Genomic DNA, 14,328 nt, shown 5'->3' on the forward strand with positions numbered 1-14,328 from the left:
ACAAAGTTTCAAAATTTCAAGCTGTTCTTTTCTACTTTCTACCCCTTAGAGCTTTGCCCATTGGTTAGTTACTCTACAGTTTACTCTGAATACCTTATTTCACTGCATGGGTACACTTAAATCATTCTTATTTTATATAGCAATCAGAATAAAAATGGTGTCAAACATTAGTGGTGCAAGTATTTTCAAATCACAACCATCTAATGAAATTTAAAGCTAAAATATTTTCACAAATATTGCAAAACAGTCAGTTTATTTGCTAATATAGCATTGAGAACCTGCATATGTTCCTGTATTAAAATAAATATATTCATGTTTTGTCTCTGTTTCCGCTTTGCTAAGTTCCTGCATCTCTCATCTCTCTCTCCCCCACACACACACAAAAGATAAAGCCAAGAAAGCAAATCAATGCTCAGAAAACCTGCTTTCTTATTTTTATACCTCTAGAAATATTTTTACTTAAAATTTTCATCCAGAGAAGAAATATCAACATTGCCAAAATGAATGAACATATTAACCCTGTCTCTTTATCTTCTTCTCCTGCTCATTTTCAGAAGCACCCCTTAATCATCCTTTAAGCACCCTTTCAGAAGTACCTCTGCCCTTGCTCTGGGATGCCATTTTCCATTACGGCATTTTCATGCCTGATTCTTCCAGGAGAACCTGACTCAATGTAGTAATTTAGCAGAAGTGTAACTGCATACTCTGAGTTATCCTCTTAACTGTATTGTTGTACTGATACTTTGCACATATGCTTAATCTATTTGGTAAAACTGAGACCTGTGTATTTCTGCTGGTCACATAAAATGCTAGTGACAAGACAAATTATATTGCCTACAATGTAAAGCTACAACTCATCAGTTGATGCCTTTATTGCTGATATTATTCCCTGGATCAAAAGCAAACTATCAAAAAGAGATTGGGAAAAAAAAAAAAAGCACAAGAGGAAAGTTGTATTGTCAGTATTCCTTCTATTCTCCTAGTTCAGTAAAAGAAAATCTTAATATTATACTTTACGTATCCAGCAACTCTCATAGGAACTACATTAGTTTAAAATATAGCTCACAATATAGTTTTCAATATGCTTTTATATTTTTTACTATCTTTAAAAGCATTATTGTAGTGCTTTCACCCTGATGGGCAGCTAAACTCCACCACAACTCCTCTCACACTCCCTCTCTTCAGAAAAAAAAAAAAGGGGGGGGGGGAAATACAATGAAAAAGCTCAAGGGTCAAGATAAGGACAGGGAGATCACTCACAGGCAAAACAGACTCAGCATAGGGAGATTAATATAATTTATTGCCTATCGCTAGCAGACTAGAGCAGTGAGAAACTAAACTCAAACTAAAAACACCTTCCCCCATCCAGCTTCTTCCACCTCCTTCCCCCGAGCAGTGCAGGGGAATGGGGAATGGGAGCTGCGGTCAGTCCCTGACGCTTTGTCTCCACCGCTCCTTCACGGTCACTCTCTGCCCCTGCTCCACGTGGGGTCCCTCCCACGGGATGCCGTCCTTCCCCAGCTGAGCCTGCAGGGGCTGCGCACAAGCAGCAGCTCTTCAAGAACTGCTCCCACATGGCTCCATACCACAGGGTCCATCCGTCAGGAGCAAACTGTTCCAGCATGGGTCCCCCATGGGCGGCAGCTCCCCCCAGGCCCCCTGCTCCTGCATGGGCTCCTCTCCACGGGCTGCAGCTCCGGCCCAGGCCCTGCTCCTGCAGGGGCTCTCCATGGGCCGCAGCCTCCTCCAGGCCACATCCACCTGCTCCACCGGGGGCTCCTCCACGGGCTGCGGCATGGAGATCTGCTCCATGTGGGACCCAAGGGCTGCAGGGGGACAGCCTACTCCACCAGGGGCCTCTCCACAGGCTGCAGGGGAACTGCTGCTGTGTGCCTGGAGCACCTCCTGCCCTCCTTCTGCACTGACCTTGGGGTCTGCAGGGCTGCTTCTCACTCTTCTCTCCCAGCTGCTGCTGCTCTCCCAGAGGCCCAACCAGCGTTGCTCACTGGCTCGGCTCTGGCCAGCGGTGGGTCCCTTTCGAGCCGCCTGGAGCTGGCACTGATCTAACGTGGGGCACCTGCTGGGCTCTGCTCACTGAGGCCACCGCTGCTGCCCCCCTGCTACCAAAACCTTGTCATATAAACCCAATACATTTATCCAAAAGTTCTAATTATAGTAACGTGAAGAAATTATCATAATTAGAAAGAAATAATATCCAAAACATAAAACTGAACTTTTATGTTAGTAATTTGGCTATACAGCTTGTTAATCAGTATAAATAATCATAAAATTTAAATGTACAGATTCTGCATCAGTCAGAGACAATTTGCTACAGCTGTTGCCTAAAATTTGTGCAAGCTGACAAGTAGCTCCTGACTAGAGATGGAAAGCCTTACATTGGAAGAACTTGTAAATTTTGATCACTGAGTTGAGTGTAACTCTGAAATAAAATTTACAGCTCTGCGCTGCACTAGGTCACCTTTCTTTCTGGTTAAAAGTCATTTTCAAAAGAAGAAAACATATCCTCTTATTCCTTCACTATGCATGTGTTAGATAAAATACAGTAAGTATTATAAAGATAGTAAATACAGAGCCAAGGTTTATAATAATTTATCTGCAGTTACGTCTGCTGAATTATGATGTGGTCTTTGTTTTTATATAAGCATTTGGATACACAGATATGAATACTGTCATCTTCATTATTAATGAGACACTGCCTAGGAGGCCACCATATTGCTGCTCTTTTTAAGATATTATTAAAATAGCAAACACTTAAAAATAGATAATTAAACCAAAATTGTCTGTGTCCTAGCTCCTCTTCATTACCTTTGCAGGGCTTACAGAAAGTGACTATTTTTTTTCTAACTATTCCTAAGATAAAAGTGTAAATGCCAGTCATTGCTCTCTTCTCTTAAACTATGTAATTGTACCATGTATGTTAAAGCATACAGACTATATTACATACTCAGGTCAGAATTACAAAATCGTTCCATGACAATTATGCATATTTTTGTAAAGCCAAAAGAAACCATGGGATATTTGACTTGATTTTCAAACATAGTTTCTCTCTTAATTCATTCCTACTTAAAAGAATATAACTTATTAAAAAAAAAAAAAAAGTTTATTTTTTTTTTTTAAGTCTAGTGATTAATAATCTGTAAGAAACTATAGGGGATCAACTCATTGTTATATAATGGAGGAACTTGTCTTCAGTTTTAAGTGACTGGTTTTTGCTATTTCTTTTTCTCTTCTATCTACCCCCTACTATCAAATAGGGAAATGCTTAAGTTATCTATTCATATAAGGTTTAAGTGCCTAAAATGGGAGTTAGCATTTAAATGACCAAGTCCAGAAGGCAGAAATTACACCAGGGAAACATCATTCAACATTCTTTCAGATAGCACCTCTATCAAAAACAGATTCACAAATTCCTTTAGCATAACTTCTGACGACCATTTTTACCTTATGTTTCTCCATCTATCTGTTGCCTTGCTCTAGTAGGGCCAAACTCTCTGCCTTTGTCTGTGAAGTTATATTACACAATGCCAGGAGATATTACATTTTTCTTTTTTAATAACAGCCCCCACCAACCTCCTAAAGAACTCTGAGGCACAGTTTGGGACATAGGACAGATGGAGGACCATTTGTTTTCTTGCAGGCACAGTTTTGGCAGCAAAGTGTGCAAGAGCATGGAAATATTGAGCTCTTCTTCCTATGGAAAATAATAATAATAATAATATGTTTTTAATGACTTGTTATTAAAAACTGTATAAATAAAGATCCGTATTCTTGGAGGTATGTTAGAATCTTGGACATGAGATAAAGTTGTACACTTCAGTAGCAAGACATCTACCATCAGATGGCATAGAGGAGCGAGAAAGCAGAAACAGTTATAATAACAACCAAATACTAATTGTCAGAAGAGACACATGTCAATGAACCATTCTGTTTTAGTAAACAGTTATATGGGCCTTTCTTTCATATGACCTTTACAACTTAATAGTCTATCAGTAGTTTTACTGAAGCTACTTAGATACGTATTAGAAATTTAAATGACACTAGAAGATAATCTCAAGGGACAAACGCAACACTGGCAGGAAAGTGAACCAACTGACCTCATTAGAAATATACACAGAGGTGCAAAGTTTTTCAATAATGGTTTAAAAAAAAAAATCAGCCTGGAGGCTATATTTCATAAAAATTCTCAATCGTGTGAAACTTCTAGCACAGCAGAAGTCACTATTAGAACAAAGCACATCTTAAATAAAACGATTTGTGAACTTAAAATTAAGCATATGCTTAATTGCCTAACTGAAGAGGAGAAGAGAAAAGTTAAAGAAAAAGATCATGTTCATACTAGTTTATAGCTTAACGATCAGGGTCCTCAACTGAACTTCAGGTTCCTCAAAGGAACTTCACAAATGGTTCTGTACTCTGTCAACTCTGTGTAATGTAAAATATATAATCTCCCCCTGTATTGAAAACTAGAATACAGATTTTGCCCTCCCAGTTGGTATACTAACTTTAAATCAACAGAATCGTACTTTTCTGTCTGTCCTAATGAATCCATTTTTGTTTCTACTAAGTAAATCACTGTCCAAAGAGATGGGAAATCTACTTTTGTCCCTCTGCTGGTGAACCTTCCCCAGTGATTACTGTACTCACAAAGTTAATGCATGAAATTTTGAATAAAGCACATAAGCTCTGAAAGGAAATAAGATTTATGACATACTTTTGACCTCAGCATTATATTGCTGTGTAGGTCCTTGTTTCTGTGTGAGTTTTTTGGGTCTTTGTAGATAATACCATGAAGCACTGGAAGTTAGGCACAGGAAAATTACTTGCTGTGTGTTGTGCACTGAAGGAAGATTAAGTGGCTTTCTCTATGTTTCTCTGAGTTGACCACTATAATATTTAGATAATGGGGTTTTGCTGGATGACTGGCAACACTGCAAATCGGTCCCTATCCAGCCAACAGAGAGGCAGTAACTCTGTAGAGTTATTCAGAGACACTAAGTGTATATTCTCTCATTTCAGATCGTATGGACAACTTTCTTAGGGTGATTCACTACTCTTTGAGATGAATAGCCATTTACTTGGCTGAAGGCTGCACAATACAGACCCCCACATCCTAGTTTTAGAGCATAAAGACCTTCAGCGGAAACACACAGTGGAGGTAACTTCATAACCATTTTTACAATAATGAAGGAACAAGAGAGCTTTGAGAAAAGGGGGTGTTACTTCTAAGGTCTCCTTTTCTGAGCTTTTCATAGTCACTAGACCATAAGGAAGTCTGGAACAATCTTGTTTTGCTCCCATTTGATAAACAGGTTTGGGGCCACTGAGGCGCTAATCTGTGGGCCTGACTGCATAAACTGGTGAGAATATGTATCCAGAAAGAGAAGGAGGCCGATTTATTTTCTGCTGATGCACTGTCTGTTTAAGAGTTGTTAGACAGAATAAAGACCTGTCACATGCACGGACATGATAAAACTACACAGTATTATTTCCCCAATCACAGCAGTATTTAAGTAAAAAATGCTTGAAAAATATGAGATGCTTAAAGATTACAGTCATGGGAATCATATAACTATTTCAGACAGCAGCATCTGATACCAGGTTGCTAGATGTTAATGCAGAATAATGAAAAGAACTTAGGCAGGGGGTAGATAAAGTTATCTACAGGCAAACAAGAGTTATATGCCAAAATTCTTAAACCATGACTGATACATACAAAAGCTGTGATCCTTTGGGATTTCTCATTTATGGAGTAAATTTATTTTCCTTAGCCCCTCACACATATGTTATGTTAGAAATGCACTTACCTCAAGTTTAATTAATATGCAGCTGCTGTATTCAACATCAGGTAATCAGAAAGCCATTAAGTGGTCCACATTGATTCAGGTTATAATTTATAAATGAGAGAGCCTTTTAGTGATCAACAGTTCAAACACAAAAAATAGAACCAAAAGTAACATATAAACACTAAAGCATTTGCACCTCTTCAATTTTGTTTCTCAGCTTTTGGAATTCTCAGCTTCAGAATTAGGAAGCCCAAGTCCTATTGACCTCTAGGGCTTTTGGTTCTAAACCTTCCAGGACTGAATATTACAAATATTCATTATTAAGTTAGTACTAAGGTAGAAAATATAGGAGCTTATTGTTGTCTCAAAATACTCATTGAGAGTTCAATGATTTATTTATCTGGAGAGAGAAAAAATACTTCCAACACAACCAAATTCAAAAAAAAAAAAAAAAAAAAACTGAACTAACACAGTGAATACTAATGAAATAAAAAAGAAAGGATTTTTTTTTCCCCAGGTTATATGTCTAAGCCTCATATGGACACAGATTTGACAGAAATTAAACTGTAAGAATCATATGCACAATGTTTTCCACAGGAGGAATTGAATTAAACAAATAGCAATAATCAGGATTCTTTAGTTAACTTAATTAGGCTGATAACGAAATTTGCAATTTCAATTATAAACTTTAAAATTGTAGAAGAATCTAATCTTACCACTTGTCTAAAAATAAACACTGTATCCTTGCAATTATATTGCTTGAATTCAAGCTGTTTTCTGTTTAGTATAGAAGTTCTACCACGAGAGTAGTAACTTCATTTTAGTATAATTAAAACACTACTTTAGCCTAATCAGTTTCAGCACTTTATACAAACCCCTGTGCAAAAGAGAGATATATTCTGGTCAGTCATCCTACACAACTATTATATTAATTGTATCTTAGCTGAGTACATACCTATGCAGGACTTACTTCCTTATGGTACCCAATAAAAAATATGGAAAAAACAAACAAACAACAACAACAACAAAGCAGAATATGAAGCCTCTATTCAGTTTAAATATTTTTAACAGACCACTCTTGATTTCTTATTCTACTTTGGTGTTGCAATGTTGATATGTCAGCTTCAACAGACATAATGGAGAAGTTTCTCTGGGAAACTATTGTAATGTAGAATAAAATGTACCCCTAAGTTGTACTTAAATGTAGGGATCCTGATTTTCTTTGTCTTTTTTAAGACAAAAATAACACTGTTCTTTAACTTGAAAATATTGCTGACTATCCATTTGGATTTTTTTTTCTTAAAAAGGTGGTTTAAAACAGAAAATTCTCAGTCAAAATGAATAATTTGATTCTTTTTGGAGGAAAAAAAAATGATTTACTAAAACTTTATAATGGGCAACCTTTTACACTAGAAACATTCACACTATCACTAATCAACAAAAATGTAACTCTTTTCTCTGAATTCCCTGCCTGCCTCCCCAAAAAAATCACCTTCAGAGCTACAAGGCAGTAGGAGGCCAAATGCACTTCCCAGCATCCACAGGTTTTAATGAATCTAGTTTTGCAGATGTGCATTTCTACATCTAAGTTTGTAAACATGCCCTGTGGAAACACATTTTATGAACAATGACAATATTTATCTCACTTTTGGTGTTAGAAGTGACTACAACGTTTGTAAGTCTTACTATCAAACCAACTACCATTCATTAGGAAGGCTAGATACTGAAGTACGGTTCTTTGCACATACCAAATGGTATGCACATTTTGTAGGGACACAAAAAGGTAGTTTACATAACTGGTTTGGCACAAGAAGTCTATATTGGGAAAATTTTGGCCTACACTTCCTACAAATTTGTTGTACCCATTGATTGCTAGTTTTGTGTCCTTCCGTTTTCATGGAATATCTTCCAAATCAAGTCATGGTTAGCATCCGTGGAGGAGGAGCAACAGTCTGTTTTAGGCATAAAGATTGTAGTAGGACACTACTGTTAAGATATGCAGGCAGCTGACTGGGCCATGGCCTGAGGTTTAGCTAACTAAGCAGAATATAACACACAACTGAATATATCATAAAAATGTAATAAATTCTATGTAATAATTAAGAATGTGTAAAGCTGTCAAAAGTTTTACATGGGAATGGCTAGATTTTGCTGGTGATTAAGGGAGAGTTGTAAGAAATTACTGAATTCCAACAAGTTTGAAAGTCAGTATCCAGGCTGTATGAGGCCCTGGGCAACCTGATCTAGTGGGTGGCATTCCTGCTCATGGCAGAGGGGTTGGAACTAGGTGTTCTTTAAGGTCCCTTCCAACCCAAGCCATTCTATGATTCTATGATGATCTTTTGGAGAGTAGAGTCTGGGAAACAAGCAGTACTTAAGTAACTGTATCAATAAAGTCATTTAAGACCAAGATTACTTTGTCAATCACGTGAGAAATGACAAATTAGGGAATGGATATTGCAAAAGAGAATGGATATGACAAAAGAGAAAAAAGTAATTAATTACTAGTGGGTTATGCATCTGGGAGGAGACAAGTTTAGAGAAAAAGAAGGATGAAGGTGGACAGGGAGATGTCCAAGCATGGACAGCAGTCACACATGCAGTTGACTGGGAAAGGAGAAATCTTCTGGATTTTGAAATGAATTAAATCCAGCTTCCCCTAAGACCTGTAATTCTCTCCAGGTGCTGCTAGCTGGAAGAAGGTTAGAGTGAAACTAGGGTATCCAAGTTGCATGGACAAAGTAGATGTTATTAAAGGGATATTAGGGTACCATACAAATAAATATTATGCTCCCATGCATGCAGGTATATATGAAAAATAAAAATAAAAAACATTTCCTGTTGTTTACTTCAGATATTTTTCAGAAGATTATAAATATTTTTCTCTCTTTCTTTCAAAATAGACAGGTAGATAAATGCTAATTGAGAACATTGGAGGAATATTCTCTGCCCATCTTCCTATGTGAAAACCTTTTGCAGCCTAAGACAGGTTTAGAATTTTGAATAACCTTTTAATGCTATTAAGCTCCTTAACTAAATTTATGTCTTCTCAGTTAAGCTTTCCCAGTCAAATAGATGACACAAAATGATATTTAGCTGTTTCCTGAAGATAAGGCCTGTGTTGCAGCTAACCTGCATTAGTCTTGAAATTCCCTCCAGTAATTTACTGAAATTGTAATATACAAGAACATGAAGACAAAGTGATAAATCTTTTGTACAGAGGGACTTTCATGGAATAGGGTAGGCTGTCATTTATTCTTGTTCATTTGGCATGAATAGCTGAATGTTCCTACAGAGCAAACAAATGTTTACAGTCTTTGGTGAGACACTATTCAAAGCCACTTTGCAGTAATTCAGCTAACATGCACTACCGTAGCACTTGAAAAGCTAATCTAATTTTTAATGTGCATCTACTTCCAACAGATCCCTACACTGACTCTCAAGTTGGGTATTTATCTGCTGACAATGAGGAAATGCTAATTTTCTGTTAATTATTACATTTTTATATGGTAGTGGGCTATGATATGCATTAATCAGCAACTTAGAGATTAAATAAGAGAACTCTGTCACACTAAGTTCACAGCAAGGAGTGGGGTTCATAATACAAACAAATTGTGAGTGTGATGATATCTGTATCTCTGTGATGAGACCAATTTGTATACCATCTGGCACTGAAGTGTTTAGCTACTTGGAGTTATAATGGAAATATTTTGGCTACAATACCAAATGAGCAGGATAATAGCTATTTGGTGAGTAAAAAAAAAAAAAAAAAAAAAAAAAAAAACAGATATCCTGACAGAAATAAGTAACAAATCAGTAACATTGGATAAGATATGGGAGACAGGGTAGTATCATTTTGTTAGCTGCAGATATTGGTGGCCCAGTCAGCTGGAAAGATATAAATTAAGAATTCTTCCATTATGATGGGAAAAGTTTTTTTCTTTTTTTTTTTTAATTTGCTTTCCTGTGTTGTATTTTTTTATTTTATTTTATTTTTTGTCTTGTGTCTAAAACACATGCAGTAAAACTTTGCCCTCTGGACACAAACAGGGAAGATACTATTTTAAAGGTGAAGCATACTGTGTCTGTAAGTAACAGATTGAGAGAAAATTATAGTCATTAGGGTGCAATAGTAAATAGTTTTTATTTTTATTTAATTCAAATTAAATCTGATTCAGAATACATGTAGAATGGTGGATATTGTTGCCAAGAATATTATTATAGCTTTTGTCTATCTTTTCTGCAGGCCTTTTATTAGAATGAAAGGGATGTTTTCTATTTTGAATTATTTTATTTTCAAAACATATGGGAAAAATATCAATAACTTAGAGAAGGCTTTACAATTTTTGACAAATATGTTTATTTCCCTGTCCTATTATTTTAGCATCTGGCCCATAAATCAGTGACACATCATCAGCCTAAGCCTGATTCAGTTATTATCTATTTGAATACATTTGAAGGAAGTATATTCTGCAACACAGGGTAATGCAAGCAATTTTGCCCAATTCAATTGTGACCTAGAAATATTACAATCAGAAATTATGTGATAACCTATCCGAATTAAGCTGGTCAAATACGTTGTTAAAAAGATTATCACAAAGATCTTCAGAACTATCAATATTTGCAATTTAAAATTGTCCTAATATATACCCCAGAGGTTCTTGACTAAATGGGACTACATATTTTGTAAGATACAGATCCATATTACTTACTTCTAGATTGGTCCTTCCAAATCAGAGTACAGGTAATTTACTGTGTAGAGCTGTTTTCCATTCAGACACTTTGGCTAAATACAGGTTTTCATATCACATTGTCATTCTATTTCTACTGAAAATAGTAATTAAACTGCAATATGGAATTTGTTATGCTTTTTGGTCTGGTTTCCTATGCAAATGCATCTTATTAAGTTCTATGATGTGTGTTCATGTGAACATGAAGGTCTGTCTTCCCAACAGATTATAATCCAGTAGACTGTGTAAAAAAAATGTTAAATTCCTACAACTTCAGTCAAATCTAGGCAGCCAAGTGAAGACCTGACTACAGTCAAGGTAGCAAAAAGGCTGAAATGCAGACTCAGTCCTTAATGGACATTACAACAAAGAACACTTATGAAAAGCCCAGACATAAGACAACATTTAGTCCAAGGCTTACACATTTATGGAAAATCCAAATATGAGACACTACTGTAAGTAGGTAAAATTTCCTAGTTTCATCAGTCTTGAAATGTTTTATTTTTCTCTGCTTATTATCTTTTGTTTGTTTGTTTGTTTGTCTTTATTCATGGTAAGTATAAAGGCAGTAAAACTGAGTGATTTAAAGGAACTTAAACCACGAATTTCTTCATAACAAAATACAATGCTTTCCTGTTACAAGGTGGCACCAAGAAGATAACCAGCTATTCTTGGTCTGTGATGCTTATCTCTTGAATGATAATCAAAGATTTTTCTTTATTGTGACCACCAGTTACTAAGATTCTGCCACTGACTGACAGAGTTAAAATAATTCCCTTCCATCTGACAGGTCCCGATCCACTGCCTGCTGAACTAGAAGAAAGGACTCATAATTAATTACTGTTGGACAAAAAACCCAAATCCTTTTTCTTGTCAGCTAAGCCCTCTAGTTCTGCCTTGGCTGAAATCCCAGCTGGAAATGTATGACTCAACAGGTTCTTTTTGCAGGTGCTGTGGATCATACAGGTTTAGGAGTGAAGAAATACTGTGTTGCTGTTCCTGCATGAGATAGTACATGAGCAACTACTGATAATATATTATGGCCTGGTTCTATCCAAATTAACAATTCACCTTTGCTACACAAGGCGAGCACTGACTGATGGACACTCTGTTTTGGAGACTGCCCCATGATCTGAAAGTAAATAATTTTAAAACAGATTAAGCTAGACAGAACAAATATTTGAGAAGTAACAGTTTTCCTAATGATCTCAGTTACTGTTCATTCCTTATGCGAAGGCACCATTTAAAATCCAGCTGTGAAAACTGCTGCCATCTTACCCTGTTCCATTTAAAATTAAGATCCTTTTTTTGCGGGATGAATGCAGTGGACAGATCACAAGAATATCTTAATGTTTCACAGACAAATACATGCAGCAGTAGTATCAGAGAATGAATAGATGAAACAATAATCTGCCCACACCTAAGAGCAACGGCCTACAGGATCAGGATCAAACTCACTGCTCTCACTCAAGTGAGAGCAAATGTATGTAGCAATAGGTTTTCAAGACAGTTGAAACTAATAGCCAGTAAATCAGCTCCTGTTTACATGTGGGCCACTGTAAAGCTGATTTGATGTCACGCTAGCTTCAGAAAGTCCTGCTTTATGCTTCCTGCGCACATCCTTGTTTGGACTAATTCCACTCTACAGTCAGGCCTGTTAACGCAAGCGTTTGAGATAGGGTCCCATTTCTAGAGTTGATCGGTGTAATGTTATTTAACATTTAAAACAAAAAGAAGGAAACTACATGTTGTAGAAAATGACTGATCAGAATGAGAATTTATTAATTAACATAACCTTTTTTCAAATGCAGTTCAGAGAAACACTTGGCCAGATTAGCTGTGCAAAACTACCACAAGAAAATAGAAAATGTAGAAAATATAGACTCATCTGGTATCTAGGACTTTGAGAAGTCCCTGGGTAAAAATTGGCAGTGCTTTCTGCTGAGTGACTGTCCTGATCTAGGAATGAAAGTCAGACAGTATTGCTGTCCTTCCTGAAAATGTCTGGGTCCTATGGGCTGCCAAAGGTAGCCAATGAGCTACTTATTGAGCCATTTCCAAAGCAACAAAGTGAAGAGTAGTTCTTTCGGTGAGGTATGGAACTGAATATAAGAATATATTTAACGGGAAAAAAGTATTTAGTAAAAAGCAGAATTTTAACCACTTCCAGTATTATCATTCTAGATCAATATAATTTCTCTCATCATCTTTCACAGGTTACCCAACACTTTTCAGTCTTTTTTTGTTTGTTTGTTTGTTGTTGGTTTGTTTGTTTGTTTGTTTGTTTTTAACTATTTGGTTACTCAACTTCTTTTAAAATACCAGGAAATACACACCTTCTGATGCATTTTGCTTTATCATCCCATGAGATTTCAAAAGATAATGTATTTTGCTTGACCAAAAATAAGAGGAATTATTCAACAGTACTGACAAGATAAAGGCTTAATACTTGGATCTGAGTATGCTGTAGTTATCTCCCTGGAAGAGTGAATGATGAGAGATAATTATATCTAAAAAAAAAAAAAAAAAATACAACTTTCCGCAAAACACAAAACTTTACCTTGGAAAAGATGCTGTGGTACTGAAAGCTATTGCTGGTACTATGAAATAATAATAGCATCAGTACTCTGCAATTATATATCAATTTTCATTGTCAATGTCCCATTCTATTTAGTTCACAGTATCTCCTCACCATGTTCTGTTGTGTTGGTAAACTATTATCACATTCAGTTTGGACAATAGAATAACACACTTAAACACTAAACTATATCTCACAAGTAAATTTATAGTGCTATGTACAAAAGCAAAACTAGCTGTTAGGCTAATAAACTAAACTTATTTTGAAAAGCAAAATAAATTATGAAGATAATATTGTGCCGATATCTTGTGGTTTTCTGTTTTTGTTTTTCTGCAAGGCTTCTTGGACCCAGGTGATATAAAAGAACACCAATACAAAATTAAAGTATATTAAAACTGGGCTAGTTGCTATTACACATGGGAAAATGAAATTGTGAACCAATACTTCATGTATGTAATCACAGTGATATTGCTCAGGGATTGTTTTAGGGATGTATGTTTTCTGATATTTTTAGCAATGACATGGAAGAAAATACTAACTCATAGCCAATTAAGTTTGACGTGAAACAAAGATTAGTGAAATGCTAAATGGATAGGTGATTAAAGTCAAAGATCATTTAATAAATAAGGCAAAAAAAGTTTTTTTTGTATTATTATTATTATTATTATTATTATTATTACAATGAGGGTAATGCCCTACCCTCATGTGTACAGAAATAGTGTAGCTGTACACAGTGGTGACAATGGTGTACACAATTTAGGTGACACAATGTAGCTGGAGGGATTTGGGAAAATGTGTTCCACAGCCCAGATTAGGAAGGAAAGTCCTTGCAACTGTAATGCTTTTAGAGAATGAAGCATCTGAGTTGCAATTACCATCAACAGCGACATTCATAGGAAACTTGGGAAGAACTGGCTAAAAACATAAAGCTATAGCTTCATTGCCACATGTCCTACCACCAAATAAGTAGGCATACAACAGCAAAGGATCATACAGCATCCAGGATTCCTGATAATCGTGTGATATTAAGTCGTCAGAAGGTCTTGACATTCACAGTACTCCTCACTAGCACTAGGCAAAATCTTCCTGCAACCTTTCTTTTCATCTGAAAAAATTTTTGTCAAAGTCTACATATTCTGCAAGAATATGTCAATTTCAATAAAATCTGATGGCAGAAGAGCACTTGACAGGAAGAAAGAATTTTGGTAAGTCAAAA

This window comes from Cygnus olor, chromosome 1 (assembly GCF_009769625.2).
Source record: "Cygnus olor isolate bCygOlo1 chromosome 1, bCygOlo1.pri.v2, whole genome shotgun sequence".
NCBI classification, from domain to species: domain Eukaryota; kingdom Metazoa; phylum Chordata; class Aves; order Anseriformes; family Anatidae; genus Cygnus; species Cygnus olor.